The 18,358-nt window shown below is 51.9% G+C and overlaps 1 protein-coding gene and 1 long non-coding RNA gene across 5 annotated transcripts in view; both read right to left on the reverse strand.

Annotated features, from left to right (window-relative positions):
- EPHB2 (EPH receptor B2) overlaps positions 1 to 18,358 on the reverse strand; it is a 124,575-nt gene that overhangs the window by 57,687 nt on the left and 48,530 nt on the right. The gene's annotated exons all lie outside the window — the stretch shown is intronic.
- Positions 10,935 to 15,820, reverse strand: LOC311422271. 2 transcript variants are annotated; one of them, XR_014685247.1, is made up of 4 exons: positions 15,628 to 15,820; positions 13,466 to 13,596; positions 12,861 to 12,976; positions 10,935 to 12,601 (listed from the first exon to the last, which is right to left on the reverse strand). It is a non-coding gene; the product is annotated as an uncharacterized lncRNA (long non-coding RNA). The 2 variants fall into 2 exon arrangements; XR_014685246.1 differs by lacking the exon at positions 13,466 to 13,596.

Here is an 18,358-nt window from a genome sequence, read left to right on the forward strand (position 1 = left end):
GGGACCGGTTAGCATTCGGTAAGATTCATGCCCTGCCTGATGAAGGAGGCCAACCTGAGATGGAAAGCAGAGTTGGGTCACCGCACAGGGTGCAATTCCCAGCCCACTCCTGGTGCAGCCCTCACTAATGCTGTGTGATGTTGGGTCCTTCATCCCAGCAGGGTGCATGCTGTGGCTTACAGACGGTGCCAAGGAATTGCTCTTACTGGGCCCACGTGAGCAGGACTCAAGCTGTTGTGCTCCTCGGGGTGAGGCCTCTGCCTTTTCCCCTCTCCCACTCTCCAGCTCCCTGGGCAATAAACTGCCTGGGGGCATTGGGGCTGCTGGTCCTTCCCATGGAAAACCATGGAAAAGGTCACAGCATGGGCAAGGACTCTGTTGTACAAAGGGCAGTCCTGCCACGACTGGCTGCAGGCTCCTCGCAGCACCTCTAGGCCGCTGAGGCAGCTCTCTCCTCCTGCCCAGAGACTTCTGCTCTCTCTCACCTTTAATTTGTTCCTGTAATTTCATCAACTCCCAGGAGAAGCCATAATGAAGCATCTACCCAGCTTGCTCCCCTCCCTGACCCACCATCACACACAAGGATCTCAGCAACACTTGCACTTGTCAGAGGGAGGCATGGAGCCCGTTCCCCCCCATGCTGGTCCCCAGCACCCTCCTGCTGGCTCTGCTGCCCAGCACTCATTTCGGGGATAATCCACAAAAGTGACAAGGCAGAAAGTGTTCAGTGACTAGTAAGGGTGGAGAAAAGACTGAAGCCAAACAAAAAGGTATCAGGCCGAGGTGCTCCAAACCTATCGGCCAAGGAAAGAGCAGTGTCTCCCTGAGGTGGTGGCAGGGAGTTTGTCCTCCAGCTGCCCCGAGTCCCTTCTTGTGTCCTTGTCTCGAGATCTCACACAATGCAGCACTGCTTTTACCTGAGAGAGGTTTTAAGACCTGGTGTCTTATGGTTTCTCAGGAATTTGAATGATCCAGACTTCAGTGCTGTGCAGGAAATGATTCACTTGCCAATTTACAGACAAATTTCTGTAACAAAACTTCCTCTGTTATTTAACTCCCATATATGATACTACATATTTAAGGAAAAACATTTTCACCGTGAAGGTGATCAGACTCTGGAACTGGTTGCCAACATAATCTGCAGCTTTTGAGATAATGAAAACTCAACCAGACAAAGATCCAAGCATCTTGATGCAACTGGGTTTGCTCTGAGTAGAGGGTTGGACTAGTTCACTTTGAAGGTTGCTTCCAAAACAAATTATTCTTGAATATCTCCCATCTGGACGCCCACCTGGGCAACCTGCTCTAGGGAACCTGCTATGGCAGAGGGGTTGGACCCAATGATCCCTGGAGGTCCCTTCCAACCCCTTCAATTCTGTGATCTCTGGTGACAGACCCCAACGAGCAATGAATAACACAACAGCAGGCACAGGCATTGTGGGCAACACCAAGTCCCCCCTGCTCCAGAACAGAGCAGGGCTGGCAGCTCACTGCACCATAAAATGAGGGTGATCCAGGCAATGCAGCAGCATAAAAAAGCATGGGGGCAACTGCTGATGATTTTGGCTTACCTGTAGCCCAAAAAACACAGGCTCTTGGTGGCAGCAGCATGCCCGGGGACCAGGATTGATGGGGTTGTGCAGTGGTGTGCACATCCCTGGGAAAGCATCAGCAGGTGGTGCACAACCACCTTGCTTCTCCCCTCTGCTGGCCACCAGTGCCCTGCCAGTCTGCCCCACTACAGACAGTGCTGTGGTGCTGGAACCCACTCACAAGACTGCTATCTCTGGTCTAGAGCTGAAAATTAAATTAAAACTGCGACAGGGACAGTTAATTAAAGCAGATTAGTGTGAGACTAATTAGGGACGCTGACACTGCAACCATCAAGCCCTGTGTTGTTAATTAGCTGTTCATTAATGTCAGTTCCCTGTTCAGTACAGAAATATGAACTGCCTATCTCCTGGGCTTCACCACACAGCCGAGCACCGCTTGGTCGCCTCGGAGGAGAGGAATGCCCAGTGTCCACATCACCCCAGCGAGCCCCTTGCCAGCAACCAGAACAGAGACATCATCACCACTGACAGCAAAGTGCTGTCACCATCCTGTGTCACCAGCCAGCCATCACCACCCAGCACGCAGACGCTGCCACCGCAAGCAGCCCCAAACCCCAGCACCGCCTGGGAGCATCTGCCATGTCCCTCATCACTGGCCACCATCCCCCTGCCACAGCCAGGGAGCCCAGCGGTGGACAACATCCATTTTTACCACTGAGACTGGCACTCAGTGTCTTCCACATCCATAACTCGGCAGGGGATGGGCAGGACCATCCTGGCTTTATATCACCATCAGCAAAGCCACTACAACGTTGATGGCTCTGCCCGTATTTCACCATTGCACCTTTGGTTGGGAGAAAGAACCAGGACTGAAGACATGTGAGCAAAGCCAAGACAACTAACGAGGCAGCTTGGTGTGATGTTTGCTCAGTGTGAGGGAGCTGGGCACGGCAGGAGCAAAGAGCTGCTCCCCAAGGGGCCAAGAGCACACACAAGGGCTGCAGGGAGCACACAGGTTTTGCAGAAGGAAACGTGGGGCATAAGGAGCACACTCCTGGGCTGTAGGGAGCACGCATGCAGTGCTGAAGGGAGCTCAGCAGGGCTGTAGGGTGAGCACACAGGCTACAGGAAGCAAAGACCAGGCTTTGGGGAGCGCAGGTAGAGCTGAAGGGGGCACCCATTGGGGCTGTAGGGAGCACAAGCAGGCTGTACGAAGCATGCGTGGGTTGTGGAGAGCACAAATGGGCTGTAGGAAACATGCTCAGGCTGCAGGGAGCACGAACAGGCTGTAGGAAGCATGAACAAGCTGTAGGAAACACAAGCGGGGCTGTAGGGAGCACCAACAGGCTGTAGGGAGCAAAGGCTGTGAGACAGCAAGCATGCAGGCTACAGTAAGCATATATCATGGTGTACAGAGCCACGTGGGACTGTAGGGAGCACACAGCAATCTCTAGACAGCGTGCTGGGCTATAGGGAACATACACTGGGAGCAGCAGGGAGCACAAATGGGCTGTACAGGCTGCAGGGAGCACACACAGGGCTGCAGGGGGCACACAATTGTTTGTGCACAGCACACACTGAGCTATAGGGAACACAGAGTGCCACAGGGAGCACAGGTGGGTTGTAGGGTGAGCCCAAAAGCCACAGAGAGCACAAAGTTAACTCAGCAGAGTGCTGAGCAGCCACTCAGGGGAACCACTCCTGCAAAGCAGTCTTATTCACTGTGCCCGCCAAGGAGCTGGGCACCCAGGTCCTGCACAATTCAGCCCTGAGCACCCGACCCCCCTTCGTTCCCCAGCTCCTCAGCACAACTGCAGATGGCTTCGTCTACCCTGCAGGGTAAACTCTGTGACAGCAGAGCATTGATCCACACAAAGTGTCTCCCGAATGCATCGCAGCTGCCAGGCAGCTCCGAAAACATGCAGCCATCCAGCCTCCAAGCTCCCCAAACACAGCGACACTTTCCACCACGCAAATACGTTCCCTCCAGGGTCAAGCTGTGTTTCACATCTCAACCTGGAAGAAACAACGAGGGTGCTCCCGCCTTCTACGTTACCCTGCATCCTGCTCCAGCAATGCCGAAGCCTCTTTGTGTGATGCATTCATCACCTTTAGCCAGCTCTGCAGAAAAAAGGGTCTCGTGTCTGGTGCGAACTGGTGCTGGGGTAGGAGCTAAGTGAAGACGTCCTAATGGGAAGCAATCAGACGCCGCTGGTTCTCCTCCCCCAGAGCATATTTAGAGCTTTCAGAAGGAAACAAAACTTGTTTATCTTAACGCTAATCAATTTATAGCAATGAAAATAAAACCCATTAGGAGCCATTCCCCATTCGAGTTTCAAAGAGGCTTCTGACCCCAGGAGGCTCTGAGCTGATTGATTAGAAATTTCTGACACTAATGTGTGTCTTCGAAGGGTCCAGTGTGGCTTTAATTCCTCTCTCCTGAGACCCTGATCGTGTGTTAACATCTGTCAGCCCCTTCCTGCACTTAGGGGAGGGGAAAATTCATGAGCATACTGAGTTGCATGGCACAGCTGGGGAGAAGGCAGCATTTGCCGGCTTAAACAGCTTCCACAAATCCTTTGGGGCAAATCATTTGCATGATCCTTTTCTCCTTGGGCAAAAAGCCGGAGTGCACCAAGAAATAAAAAGCACTGATGCAGAGTGGAGACAGCAGGTGGAGTGGCTAAAACCCAGGGCTGGGATTTCAACTTCGGCGTCCCAACTTTGCCCCTGACTCTTTGTGTCCTTGGGCGAGTCACCCCCTGCTCAGTGCAGGGGTAACAGCAGGGCACAAAAAGCAAAGAAACGTAGGAAAGATGATTTTTTATATGCAGCTGGAGAGAAATGTAGCGAGGAGCTTTCGTCCTTTGTGATGGAGCATACTTGGTCCACCAGCCTCAAGCGTCCTGTCTTATGGTATATGTGGTATAAAGTTTGGGACAGTCAAGGCACAAAAACATCGCTCCTGGAAGAGTCCTGCATGGCCAGGGGACAGCAGCTGCGTGTGTGCACAGAGGATGGTGGCACAGTCACTTGCTGGAGCTGGACAAATGCAGCCAGATGAGAAAGCATTTTTTTTTTTTTTTTTTTTTTTTCTGGCAGAGGGGTTGAAAGAATTAATCCAGCGAGGGAGAGATTCTGTCACTTGAGCTGTTTAAACCAGGCCCGGAGACCTCTCCCCGTGCTCTGGCTCAGTGAGGAGCCCTGGAAGGGAAGGTCTCCTGGCTTTGCTGGGCAGAACAGAGCTGGGGGGGGACATCAGGGGGGCTGAGCCAGCCAGGCTGCTGGGACGCTGGAGAGCAGGAGTGGTGATGCCTGACAGACCCCAGAGCTATGGGGTCAGGGATGGGCGCTGGCTATCCCACAGCACTGCAGAAGGGTCGTTGCACTGCTGGCGAGGGCCAGGAGGCCAGGCTCGTTCCCACAGCCTCCTTTTCAGGACTGCAAACTCCTTTGCTGCCACGTTTCTTTGTTCAGTGCAAAAAAACGGAGGGTGGCTGTGCGTGTATGCAAACACGTCCGGGCTAAGTGTGTATGCACGGTCACGTGCATCTGCAACGGGGCGATCGATTCGGGGCCGGCACAGAAACAGCCTAATCCCTTGCACACTCTTCCATCCGTACAAAGAAAAGGGGTGGAGAACAGGTGGGAGGAGAAGGGGGTAAATCTGCACACACAAAGGGCACGCAGGAAGGGCAGCGGAGGCCAGCGGGAGCCAGTCCCTCTGCAGCCAGCTGGCTCCCAGCTGCCTCCACCGCGGCCCCGCAGCTTGCCCTTACCTCTCACCAAAAAAAACCCTCCGTGGCCTCCTCAAGCAGGACCGACTGCTTCTCACTTTCAGCAGATTAAAGCAGCTAATCTAGTTAATGAAAGCAGCTCAGCCTCGACGAGCCGCGCTCCTCCGCCACGGGTCGGTGGCTCACCGGGAGCTCGAGCGTGCAAGGTGTGCGAGGCCGAGCCCGGGGCTCATCGGGAGCTGTTGGTCCCTGCCCCCGAGCTCATCCAGGAGGTGATCAGCCAGGTTCATCACACCCCATGGAGCCGTGGCCCTGGGCCTCACCTGCAGTAGGAAAATTGTTTTGGGGACTGCAGGGCAGCAGGAGCAGAGCTCAACGGGAGCAATCATGATGCAGCAGCAGCAGGGGGGCTTGCAGGGGGGTTTGCAGGGGTCCCTGCCATGGTGAGAGCCTCTCTGCCACTGTGGTGAGGCTGCAAACCCTCAGAGGTGCTCTGGCAGATGCTGTGGGCTTGGCTTGGGGTAAAACACAATGGACAACACATCCAAAGGAGTCCTGTGGCTCATGCAGTCTAAGGGAACAGCTCTCCTACTGAGAGCTCACGAGTCCAGCACCCACGGCGCTGGCAGTGGACAGGAGGTGCAGGAACGGCTCCAGGCAGTGCCTGCACGCCGGTCCTCCTGCTGAGGTGAAACTGCTGCAGCTCTCACGGATACAGAGACGTGGTGGGCCTTCTCAAACCCATGCACCGACTGATATTTCCATGGGTTGGCACAAATCTGGGGGCTCTGCATCCTGGGGACCATAAACTCTGCCCAGCTGAGCTCCCGAGCTTCATCTAGCTGTGCTTTGCTGAACCTGTTCGCTTGTCTTTGGCTAAGGCCAAGTGCCCAGAAAATGAACCATCTTGTTTTACATCCTCCAAAACACGGAGAAGTCCCTCTTTTCTCATTAGCTTGCTCTAGTGGTTAATCACTTAGAAACACATGCCTAATTTTTTAATTTGTCTAGCTCCAGTTTAACCCTACCAATTCTTGTTATACCTTTCCCTGCTAGATTAAAAAGCACTTTAGAGTCTGGTATTTCCTTTTGGTAATCATCTCCCCTCTTAATTTTCTTTCTGAGAAGCTGAGCATATTGAGCTCTTTCAAGTCTCTGGTGGAAGGGCATTTTTCAGGGCTCTCAGGACCCTGTTTGTGTTTCTGTGCAGGTTTATTTCTCATCTCCCCCTTGAGCCACGGAGAGCAGACCCAGCTGTCACAGGGTGTTGCTGGGGCGAGCTGGCAGCAGGCTGCAGCTGGCGTGCAGTGGCAGTGCTGCACGTCACGAGGAAGGATTTTTCAGGGTGTCTTGGCAGGGCTGGTGGGAAGAGACCTCCGAGGTCTCCGGGTCAGCCTCAGGCTCACCCAAGGGCTATGCCCAAACATAAACCAGGGCAGCTGTGGCTGTGCGCAGCCAAGTCCTGCAAGTCCCCATGGATGGTGACCTTCAACCTCTCTTGGGAACTCTCTTAGCTTTTCACAAAGTCCACCCCGAGCCTCTCAAGCTACAGCTTGTGGTGCTTGTCCCTTCTCATACATCTGGCACTACTAACGTGGCCTTGGCTCCATCTTCTTTTAATTGTCCTGCAAAGAGCTATAGCTGCAATTAGATCCTTTCCGCTCCTTCCACCTCACTGAAGTCTCCTTGTGCCTAGCTCCAGCCAAGGGTGATCAGCCACTGCTTAATGAATGGGTAACGTCCTCCCCAGCACACATATCCTCAGCATTGGGCAGGAACACAGATGCTGAGGATGTTGCTCACTGGGGTGGCAGGACAAAGAGCCCCCTCCCAGCACCCTGTGCAGGACACCCACCTGCAGGCTGCAGCAGGGAGCGAAGGGTGATGCGGCATTGTCCCCTGACATCCCCAAAAGAGCCAGGTTTACCACCCTCCAAGGGTGGGTGCTGAGTGACTGGGCAATAATATGGCAATTGAAATTCAGTGGTGACAAAAGGAAACTAATGCACTTGGGTAAAAAAGAGCCCTAATTATACAAACACAATGATGGGCACTAAATTAGCTATTAACATGCAGGGAGGAGATCTCGGCAGCACCAGAGATAATTCTCTGAAAACACCAGTTCAAAGCTCATCCATCATCAAAAAGAGAAAAAAAAAAAAAAAAAAAGAGAAAATGTAAGGAATTATTAAGAAAGGAACCCAGCACAAAACAGGAACGCTATTAAGCTGCTGCATGGAGCCACATTTTGAACAGCGTTTGCAGTGGTGGTCACCCTTAGACAAGGTCATGAGGTAGATGATAAAAATGATTAGGGATACAGAGCAGCTTCCATATGGTGAGTCTATCAAATCAGGACCTTCCGTTTGAAAAGAGCCGACTCGGGGAGGCACACAAAGCCATCAGTAATATAGCAGACATGAATGAGAAATGATTGCTTTCAATTTTTTAAAATATAAGAATGCAGAGTCCAAAAAAAAAAAAAGAGAAAAGAAAATCCCTCATGCATAAAACAAAGGATGTATTTTTTAACACGGTGCATAATTAAATTGCATAACTTACTACCACAAGACACCACCGGCACCGACAATACCACCGGCATGCCAGAAGCTGGGAGGCAGCAGCCCTCCGTCCACACCTTGCTTCTCTTACCATCAGAGCTGTGCAGATGCTGACAGACTGATAAACACCAGGACATTTCTGGAAAGCTCTGCTCACCACACAGCTGAGCACACAGCACCCCTCGCACCACCCTCCTGGATGTGCAGACCCAGGGGACGCAGCCTGAAGGATGCCCACCTCTAGACCACCATCCAGCACGGCCTCCTGCTCTGCCACCCCCAAAAATATAATTTTTTAACCAAGTTAAACAACATTAGCAGCTGGAATAGAAAGTAGAGGTGCTGCCAAATGAGGTGCCTGGCTCTGCTGAGCCACAGACCGTGGGCTAAGGACAGCCACGGTCTCCCATGCCAGCAGGAGGAACCACGGCACGGTGTAGCACTACGGACCCATGGATTGTGAACCTGCAACTCCATCACCTCGCAGACGTGAATGCGGCAGCTACAGGTGTGTAACAAAGTCCAGGCTGGCTCTGAAGCCCTGACCTTTGGACGTGCAACAGGCGTCTGACTCCGTACATCTCCCCCCATCCATCCTAAATCCACAGCACGGGGCCTGCATGTGCATTAAACCTGTTCCAGGAGGCTGCTCTACCTCTTCAGCACCATTTCTCCTGCTGGCTTTCAAGAGCCTTCTATTGAATAAGAAACCACCCCAAAACAGATCAAAGATGTACACAGAGAGGCTGTTTAAGGGGAAATAGCTTCTGGGCTTCCCATTTGTGGGGTATGTTTCCCTTCATGCTCAGCCCAGTGATTAGTGCTCACCAGGGAATCAGAGCTGCAAAATGAATCCGAGAAGACAGAGCAGTGTCAGGCTGTTAGTAGCTCAAAAAGGATCTTGGCTCCCCTGAGCCTGAATGCTGAGCACTTACCATTCAGGCCCCAGCGATGGATTTAACAACGAAATGCTTCAAAGGCGTGCAGTGGCCTGCCTGCTAGGAACTCCTGCTCCGATTCCTCCCAGAGGAGACCATTAGCACCTGAAAACGGAGAAGCCGTGGCCTTGGCCGCGGCATCTGGGGTTGGATGCTTCTCTGCAGAGCAATGCTAGAGCCATAGGAGAGCCAGGGCTATGAGACAGCTTCACGCACAGCCACTGTGCTGAGGCTCATATTTTTGGAAACAGCATCCCCGAGGACTGCAGTGGATGCTGCTTGTTCTTGAGCCAGCCCTGACTGTTTTGGAAAGTTTGGTTAAGCTCCACTTGGCTGCCTCTGAGTTATTCAAGCACAGAAACAGGGGTTATTGGTTGCAGGAGGTTTCGGATTTTTTTTTTTTCTGAGCACAGTTCAGTCAAGAAAGCACAAATCTGGCCCGCCTGGTGCGGTTCCTGCAGGGAGGCAAAGCAGCCTCTTGAGATGAGGCTGCAGAGTCGCGGCTAACTTAGCAGAGCGCTGTGTAAAAGCGGATACTCAGAGCTCACAGCCGTGGTCCCACCAGCCCTGTCTCTGAAGCTGGAGCAAAAGCCACCTTCACTGCAGCTCCAATGCCTCCACCGTCTGTCATTCACCTTTGTTTCTCTTCACACCTCTGTCAGAAGCCACTCGCTGCGAACCACGGCGCCGCGTGCCGCTTTACCCCGCGGGAGGTTTTGCAGGAAAGGCTGGACGTGGACAGGCAGCGCTGCTCCAGGCTGCCCTGCGGAGGCCGTGCAAGCTTTTCAGCAGGCACCTCCACACACCCTGGATGCCTGGGAGCCTGGGGTGCCCCCCCTCTTCAGCTGCTCTAGCCGTAATGCCGATAATAAGGAAACCTCCGCGCGTCTCCAGGGAAGCGGGACTCGGAGAGGGGCACAAAGCCTCCCGCAGCTGTGTGTTTGCAAACAACCCAGCTGAGCTGTGAAGAGGGGCTGAAAGCAGTAATTGTCTTTAATTAAAGGAGGTTGGAGGCATCTCAAGCTTTGACAAAAGACGTTCCCAGCCTGCTAGCAGCTCCAGCACTCATCATTGCTGCAGCCACCACCGGGCCCACAGGTTGAAATGCGGCGCGGGACAGCGGGGATGTGGGCACGCCGACCAAAGGGTGTGGATGTGCTGGTGCCAGCATGCGGCCAGGGCAGTGCCACAAACCCACTGGGCACAAAAGGGCGAAATCTCTGGGATCACAGCTCCTGAACGGTGTAGGACATCTGAGATCCGTGGCTGTGTCAGGAGCCAGCAGCTGCCTGAAGGAGCCCCCTCCTCGGGGAAGCTGTGATGCGCAGGGCGGTGCGGCAGAGGCTACGGACCAAGCACAAGGATATCACTACAGCTCCTCCCAGGGTAATTAAACCTGCTCGTTAGCGAGCTACACAGGTGGGCAGTGCTATTGCTGTGCTGTATCCGGCACCCTGCAAGCTCACCTTGGGCTAAGCAGACCTCACACCCACAAGCTGCCGGCTGTGCATGCCTGTTGAGCTCCCACCTTGCTCCTGGCCACTCTGAGCTGCGGGGATGCTGCAGGCAAGCTCAGGCTATTGAAATTGCCTCCTTCCCTCTCTCCCACTCTCAGGGAGCTTCAGCACACCGCTGAGGGTGCCAAGGGAGGGCACACGTTGCCCACGACCCCGCTGGTTTCTTCCCTCCCACCCATGTTTGCTTTTGCCCCTCCAGCACTGCAGTGCGCAGGAGATCCTGGTTCTGGTTTCCATAGGAACATATGAGCAGTACGGGCAAATCCCTGCCAGGGCTCCTGATAAGGTCTGGAGGGCCAAGTGAACCCCAAAGTCATCAAAGTGTGCACGGACTGCATGTGAAGTGCCTGTGTATTCGGCTTGACATATCCGCGACGAAGAACCATGCGCGGTCCTCATGCATATATTTTCGCCTGGGAAATCCTGGAAAGAGCAGCCGTGCTCTAATTCAAGAGAAACAAAAACAAACTGGGATCGGTTCCATCTGAGCCAGACAGCAGAAACCTTTCCAGAAGCAAAAAAAAAAAAAAAAAAAAAAAAGACCATTTCTAATTATAGGCTATCCTGTAGATACATACACTTAGGTTTCTCACTCTATTTGCAAATTAACCATACTCATGGTGGCAACGTGATTAAGCAGTGGCATGACAAAGTTCCTCTTCCAGCCTCCTAATCCTTTTTAGAAATGAGAAGAAACAGTGTAAGCAATAAGAGAGGGCAAAGTGGCCTGCCCTGCCACTTCCAGTGCCACTTCCAGACCTTTTGCAGGTCCGAAGGCTGGGATTCACATAGCCACAGATGGAAGATCATGTCTGAGAAAGTCCAGAGATATTTTTCTTACAACAGCTACCGCATCTCTTATTCCTCAGTCAATGCCACAGGTGTAAAATTGAGAGTAAAACACTAACATTACTGCACGGCTCAACGTCTGAGCTGACAGAGGCGACAGTAATGGCATAACCACTGTGCTGGTGAAGGTGATTGAAAATTACAGCAAGGGCATCAGTCACCTCCTCTGAACAAGAGGAAGGGTGGTGAGGCACCATGCACCATGAAGGGCATGCTGTGGACTGCAGGTAGCTCTGCAAAGGCGATGCAGTGGTAAATGAAGGCATTTTTTAGTCCATAATTGGGGTGCACAGCAGGTAAAGGTGAACGAGAAGCTTATCCGGGTGTGAGCTGTTCCCCAAGTGCTTCTCTTGTTCCTGTTTTCCCCACATCTTCTGCTTCTGGCTTGTTAACTAGGGATGCACACACACACCAACAGGGTCAGAATTAATTTTACTTGCCCCACAAAGTATTACCAGGAAGGGCCTAAAGCTTTAGTGCTTTCCCTACAGGAAACCTTCATGCCTTCTGCTCCAGGAATCCTCCAGGTGATGGCTGGCAGAAGAGAGCAGCTCCAGCATCTCTCTTGCTGCTCAGCCTGAGCTGTAACCTTCTCCCTCATCGCACCTCCCTGCAAACCAAACTCTGTGCCGGAGGCTCCTGAGCCATTTGGAAGACAGCACGCTTCAGCACTAGAAGAAACAGGCAGGTTATGTGCCCAAGCAATGCTCTTGATCATGGTCACAGTGATACGTGTCTGGAGAATGGTCACTTGTGCGCAAGACTGGAAGGACAAAGAAAGGAGAAGAGAGAAGGGGACAGAGGAAAGCTCATTCTGTGGGTACTTCGGGCCACTGCACTGGGCACCAGCCTGAATCTGTGAGCTCTGCACAGTCCAGGACAGAAAAGACACAATTTTCTCTCGTGAACGACCGGGAGAGAGGTGGAACAGCATGATGGAAACCACTGGCTGGTGTCTGAAAGCCTGCGTTGCTGCACAGACCATTCCCATGTCTCTGCAGAAAGCCTCCTGGAGAGATGATGCCATAAAAAGGCAGATATAGTGCATTTAATAGATGGTGCTGTTTGCTGTTTGACGAATATTATCTGTTGCTACAGCCTCTTCAGAAGTCACTACGGTCTTTTGAAATGCCATCCAGACTGGAAGAACTGCCATTGGGAGAAAAGCATCCATGTTACTCTATTTTATGGGCTCCACTTCAGGCTGCACTTTAATTCTCAATAATCTTGAGGGTTTGGGCATTTTGATAGTTTGAGATGAATAAAGCCTTTATCATGTGCCCATATATTTTCACTACTCCTGTCTCCTGTCACAGCTGCGGGTGTAACAACCACGGTGCTTCTGGGATCACAATGTTTTGAAAAGAAATTGCTAGCTTTGGTTTCAGACTTGAAAACTGTCTTCTTGACCACAGGGTCTCCATGAGCTCTGAATGTGACAATAGCCTCGAAGTGAAAAAAAAAAAAAAGACTTTGCAAGCGTGAGCTTGCCATCCCTGAAAACCATCAGTGCCCATCTAATGAAGAACCAGACCCTGCCTCAAAGGGCATTCTGGATTTGCCCTGCATGCTCCCTCCAGGCCCACCTCCTCCCCACCGACCCCTGTCTGCCTCTGCAGAACCCCTTGGAGGGGTGAGTGGGCTCTGCTGGATGTGACTGCAGCCAGGGGATGCCAGCCACCCCCCAGCACCATTAATTAATCACCAGCAATCTGTCTCCGACCACAGCATCGGTTGCATCTCACAGCATCGGTTGTATCGCACACCTCGTGTTCCTCCCCAGCCCTGCACCTCCGGCCCTGGACGAAGCACTGCAGTCACCTGAAAATTTATTCCAGCTGTCAGAAAAATGAGATGTGCTTGGACACAGGATCACATGCTTCTGAATAAAGCCCCGGACACCTGCAGCTGGTAGGGCCTGGTGCAGCGTGAGGGCATCCCTCACTGCCCCGCAGCCCCACGGCTCCCTGCAGTGCACAAATTTCATTGCACTGACTTGGTGCAAACAAAACTTCAGAGCTGCTTTCTGCTCTGCAAAGGCTGCAAGGGTCAGAGCCCCTTTGGCCTGCTGGAGCCATGAGCATGGGCTTTTTGACACCAGGAGCAGAGCTAACACGCCAGTTTACCTTCAAGGTAAATTAGATGTAAACTCTCCAAAGTCCAAAAATCCAATTTACTGCAAAGGACCCCAGGATGATGGTAACCTGAAGCTTGGCAGGTGTCGTTTCAACCCACCAAATCAAGGAAGAGCTCTCTGTCTTTGAAGACCTCGTTTCGGAGATATGGAAAGGTTTTGCAGGAGTCACCTACCTGCAGAACACGTGGTGTTCACCAGGTCCCCATGTCGGGTACCTTTCTAAGGACAAGCTCTCTGGATGCAGGAGGACAGTGCACTGAGCTGGCAGCTCCTGGTCTCTGTAGGGTTCTCTCTCCTTCACACCCTGCTTTCAAAGACCTTGTGCCTTACAGTTTCCTGCTCACATGATACCCTTTCCTCCTTTTCCAATTGTAAGACTATAAATTACCTTTTTTTTTGCATACTAAGGGCAGTTTCCCCATTTCTGGGGGCAGACACAAGCACTCTGCCAGCCCCCGTGCAGTCCTGATGGCCGAGATCAGGATGTCAGGAAAAACAGAATGGGGTGAAGAGTGTTTGACCCATGACTCCCACTGCTTAATGTGGGATCTTCCACAGCATCCTAAACACAAACTCCTTCAAGAACAATGCTAAAGCCTGTGGGGTGCTGACCTGCAGCGCCACATACTCTTGTGGGCACCATTGGGAACAAAGCTGGGATTTGAAAAGTACCCAAGCCATGCAGGCACTGCAGCTTCCCTGTGCTTGGGGAAGGACTTCTGCTGATGCTTTCCAGCATGGAAGTGGTCTGAGGTGCTGGTTCAGAGACTCTTCTGCTCACAAATGTGCTTGCAGTGCAGTCACAGCTCACCCAGAGCACATGGCAGCACTCTGGGCTCCTGCCCCACAGCACCTGGTGGCCAGGTCCTGCAGCCCTTCCTCCCTGTTTGTTCTCTTTATAACACCTTTCAAACATTATAGTGTTTTTTTGCTTGCTTTTTTTTTTTTTCTTCTTCTTCTTTTCTTTGACACTCATTCCTTACATGTCGAAAAATGAGGGCATTTGCACCGTGTCCTTTGCGCCCCTTCTCCCCACGGTGCTGAAATCACAGCCCCCGCTCACACAAGGTCTGCATATTGCTGGTCGGTGTCACCGTGCCTCAGGTCTCCTTCCGAAAGTACAGCGTGCAAAAATGTGTACTTTGGCCCAAACTAATTACATGTTGTTTGTTCTACATAAACACAGCCATCGTGTTAGCTGTGAAACGCTTTGATTCCATTTCCTAACCTTTATGGGGACTTTTATGCATACTTTCCAGTGATATACTATGTTTCTAAGGCATATGGGGAACAATAAAGTGTTTCCCTGGAGCTAATTAAGCTAATCATGGCTTCTAGATTAAATTTTCTGTAAGTTTTTTACCTTGCATTGCTAAAATTAAATAAAATAACCGTGATCTTATAGAATGATCATCTGACATCGCACTGACTTTAAATTGGCAGCTCTCTCCAGGGAGAATGTCTGAAGGCATTTCCCAAAATTAAACGTTCAAAATAATCCTTTGGTTTCGGCCCAACTCAGAAAATTTTCAAATGAAGAACACCATCCTTAAAAGCAGCATTTTTTTCCAGTTTTCCTCAGATTACATACAATGAAGAATCAGCACTCTTCTAAATTCAGGAAAACGCCCTTCTTGCCTCCCACATCTCTCAGCACCTCGATCCAAACTAAAAACTAATGGCTACCAGTAAAAACACCTTCACTTTATGCTAGTAATGAGTTAAAATCCTGGAGGCCTGGGCTGGGATCCCAGCTGTTTATTCCAGTTCCTATTAATGTTTACCACTATTCCCAGAAAAAAAAAAATAATAAAATGAAATAAAATAAAAATCTGAGGTCTATGAGGGCGAGAGAGGGAAAGCAGGAAGAAATCAGGCTCTCCCCCTGGGTCCTTCCAGAGGAGTGAGCACAGCTATTCCCAGCTCACATGGGTGTAGCAAGAAGAGGAATGTGGTATTAGATCCAAAACGCTGCTTCATGTGTAAAAATAAATCGGGGGGAGTTTTGTTATCTGCACAGATGTGAGCGCCACGGAAGCCCCTGTGTTACGCCGGGGCTCCAGCCTCTGCACCCAACTTTCTGGCCCTGGGGCTCAGCGTGGGGCTTTTCATACCCCTTCACAACAGGGCTAGGAGTGCTCTGAAGCAATCCTGACCTTCAAAGCTCACGCTCATATGCTGGAAAACCGAGTCTGTTCCTCTTCCCTGAGCAGTAAGACCTCTTGTGGAAGGTCTCAGCCCACCTCTTCTTCCCTTTGACTTCCTTTACATGCTGCTGGCTGGTGAAGTCTAGTCCCTCAGAAGCAGCCTTTCCTATTCCAAGTGAGTTGTCTACCTGCTTCCTTCAGCAGCGTTGTCTTTCCCCTGTCCTGGGCCACCTGTGCTCCTCCCTGCCAGGTCAGCATTTCCTGGAGTTTGGGACCACCAGGGAAAAAAAAAAAAAGCCTCAGCCCCCTCATCTCACACCCTCTTGTTCTGCTCCAACCTCCAGAAACCTAAACACAAGCCAGGAATTTACAGAGAACAGGCTGGCATCTCATCTGGCTCCACGGTGCACCAAACAGGCTCGGTGTATTTAATGCAGAGCAGCTGCGAGCCCCACCACAGCCCTAATTGGATTCACAACATGGGGGGGTCAGCAAGAAGGAGGGAGAGGAATCAAAGAGGTGGAAGGGACTGGGTTCCTGCTCCCCAGACTGAAAGGGAGGAGAGGGAGAAGCCCAAAGAGCAGCATCCACAATGACATGGAGCCACTGCAGGCTGGGAGCATTTAAATTGTCAACAGCCCTGTAGAGAAGGCAGACAAATTCCTGTTTTGTACTTGTGAAGAAGCCAGGTGATGTAATCATCTTATAGGATGATGGTGAAATACTTTCCATTCCAGCAGTAACTCAAGATGTTAAATAGCAGCTACTAAAGTTAAACATTGTTAAATCAGTATGTCAGGATAGCATCTACCTAAGAGTTTTTAAAGAGTTGGCTGATGAACCAGTTGACAGCTAATGTTCACTTTCCACATGCCGTGAAATAGTGCAATGCTTCAGAGAGGTAGGAAAAAGCCATTTGTTAAATGAGGCACTCGTGGCTATTTTAGGACTGCCACCGCAACATCAGGACCAGTCAAATAAGGATGTGCCAGCTGGGGGATTTGGTCGGTGAAGGATTAAAGGAAGGTAGTGAGAGCAGTGCCAATCTATGAACATATATGGGAAACAGATTAAGGCAAATTAGCCTTGTATGTTTTTTGATGCAATTACAAGATTGGTTGGAGAGGTAACAGCGTTAGCACAACGCACCCAAACTTCTGAAGAGCGTTTCCCTCGGCAACATGCGATATTTTGATTCAGAAATTAGAGGGTCTGCAGACACCGTGGGACATATTCAATGCATTAAAACTTGGCTAGCTGATACTGCTACGGTCTGAGATCTAAGCAGGGAATGCGCGGAGAGCAGGTCTGTTTCTACTAGAGCCAGCAGATTTGATTCGTGGCTCTGGGCTATTTAGCATTTTTATCAATGACCCAGGAGAAAGCCCAAAGTGTTCCTAATAAAGTTAGCCGATGACATGGGAGTTGCAGTGCGGTAAGTAGTGAAGGTGGTGGGTTACTGATGCACGTGTGCCTCGGTGAGCTGGGCACAAGCAAGCAGTGTGCATTTCAGTACCGAGGGCACCCCGCTCCTCTGCTGGGGGTCCTGCCACGACAGACGAGGATCCTGCCAGAACACCCCACTGCAAAGTCATTGCCACGAGGGTTAAAGCAAACCTGGGGTAATAGGGACAGGGAAGTCACAGGGAGGGAGGTGCCATCCTCTCTGGCATTCGGGGGTGGAGGATTGCTCTTAGAGGGATGGAGGCAGAGTTGTGGGAATGCGTGACCTGGGGTCCAGGGGCCAGGCACAGTCAGGACTGAGGGGCACTGGTAAGGGGGGAGGGATGGGTAAGGGGGGGAAAGCAGGAACAACCACTGGAAGCATTTAACGGGTAATTCTCCTTCTCTGGAAACATTTACATCACAATTGGCTGTATCTGCTCTAGCTCAACCAGGAATGCTTCCTGTAAGAACTTAATTACCCCTAGGGCCTTGCAATTTATTGGCTGGGTCCAGCATTATCAGTTGAGGCCCAGAACCAAAACAGGCACGGAGCCATAAATAGCCCCATATCTTCAAAACATCACGTACATATGGGACGTGATCACAAGACAGCAAGAACATACCCTTCCTCGGCACGTCAGGAAGACGCTGCCCCTCCAAGCACTCTACTCCAAACCGTCAGCACAGGCCTGGCCCCACACCAAAACCCAACGCAGCACAGTGGGACCAAGCCCGCTGCTCAACCTTGAGCTGGAGAAGGCAGATGGCAACCTGGATCTTCTACAGACCACCTAAGTGACCAGGTTTCTCCTCTCCTCAGCACATCACCAGTCTCCCCACCTCACTATTGCCCTGAGCTCCTCTCCTGGGCAATGCCCGTGGCCCTAAGGGGCGATGCCGTGCGCCTCACAGCATGAGAGCACCACCTCCAGCTCCTGCAGGCCAAAACCACCCCGTCACCACGGCAAGGCTCGGGCTCCCCACACTCAATACTACACGAATGCAACAAAGAAGAGGCTGCCCACTTCGCCGGGCACGTGAAAGTGGAAGCTGGAGGAGAAGAGAGGCTGGAGATGGCAGCAGGGCTCAAGGGCCAGGACCAGCCTGTGGCTGCCATCCCTGAGCAGGCAGAGACCGTCACGGGGAGCGTTCAGCTGCCGTCCAGCCCGAGGAGAGAGAGCAGGGAGCACAATGGCTCTGCCTCCTCTGTTGCAGAGCAGAGCCAATGAATAAGGGAGGCAGAGACAGAAATGCGCTTAATATGCTGCTTGGGAGGGACAGGCGGGGGAGGAGGGGGGAGGCCGCCAGACAAAGAACAGGGAGATGGAGGAAAAAAAAGGCAGGCGGAGAGCAGGGGAAGGTGAAGCAGGGAGGCAGGAGGATGGGGCTGAACGTGCAGGGATGGGCACGGGGGTGGTGAGGGCAGGAGCGTGCACAAGCCCCATGCCGCGGGACGGAGCCGGGGCGATGCTC

The sequence above is a fragment of the Aythya ferina genome, assembly GCF_964211825.1.
Source record: "Aythya ferina genome assembly, chromosome: 21".
Lineage (NCBI taxonomy): Eukaryota > Metazoa > Chordata > Aves > Anseriformes > Anatidae > Aythya > Aythya ferina.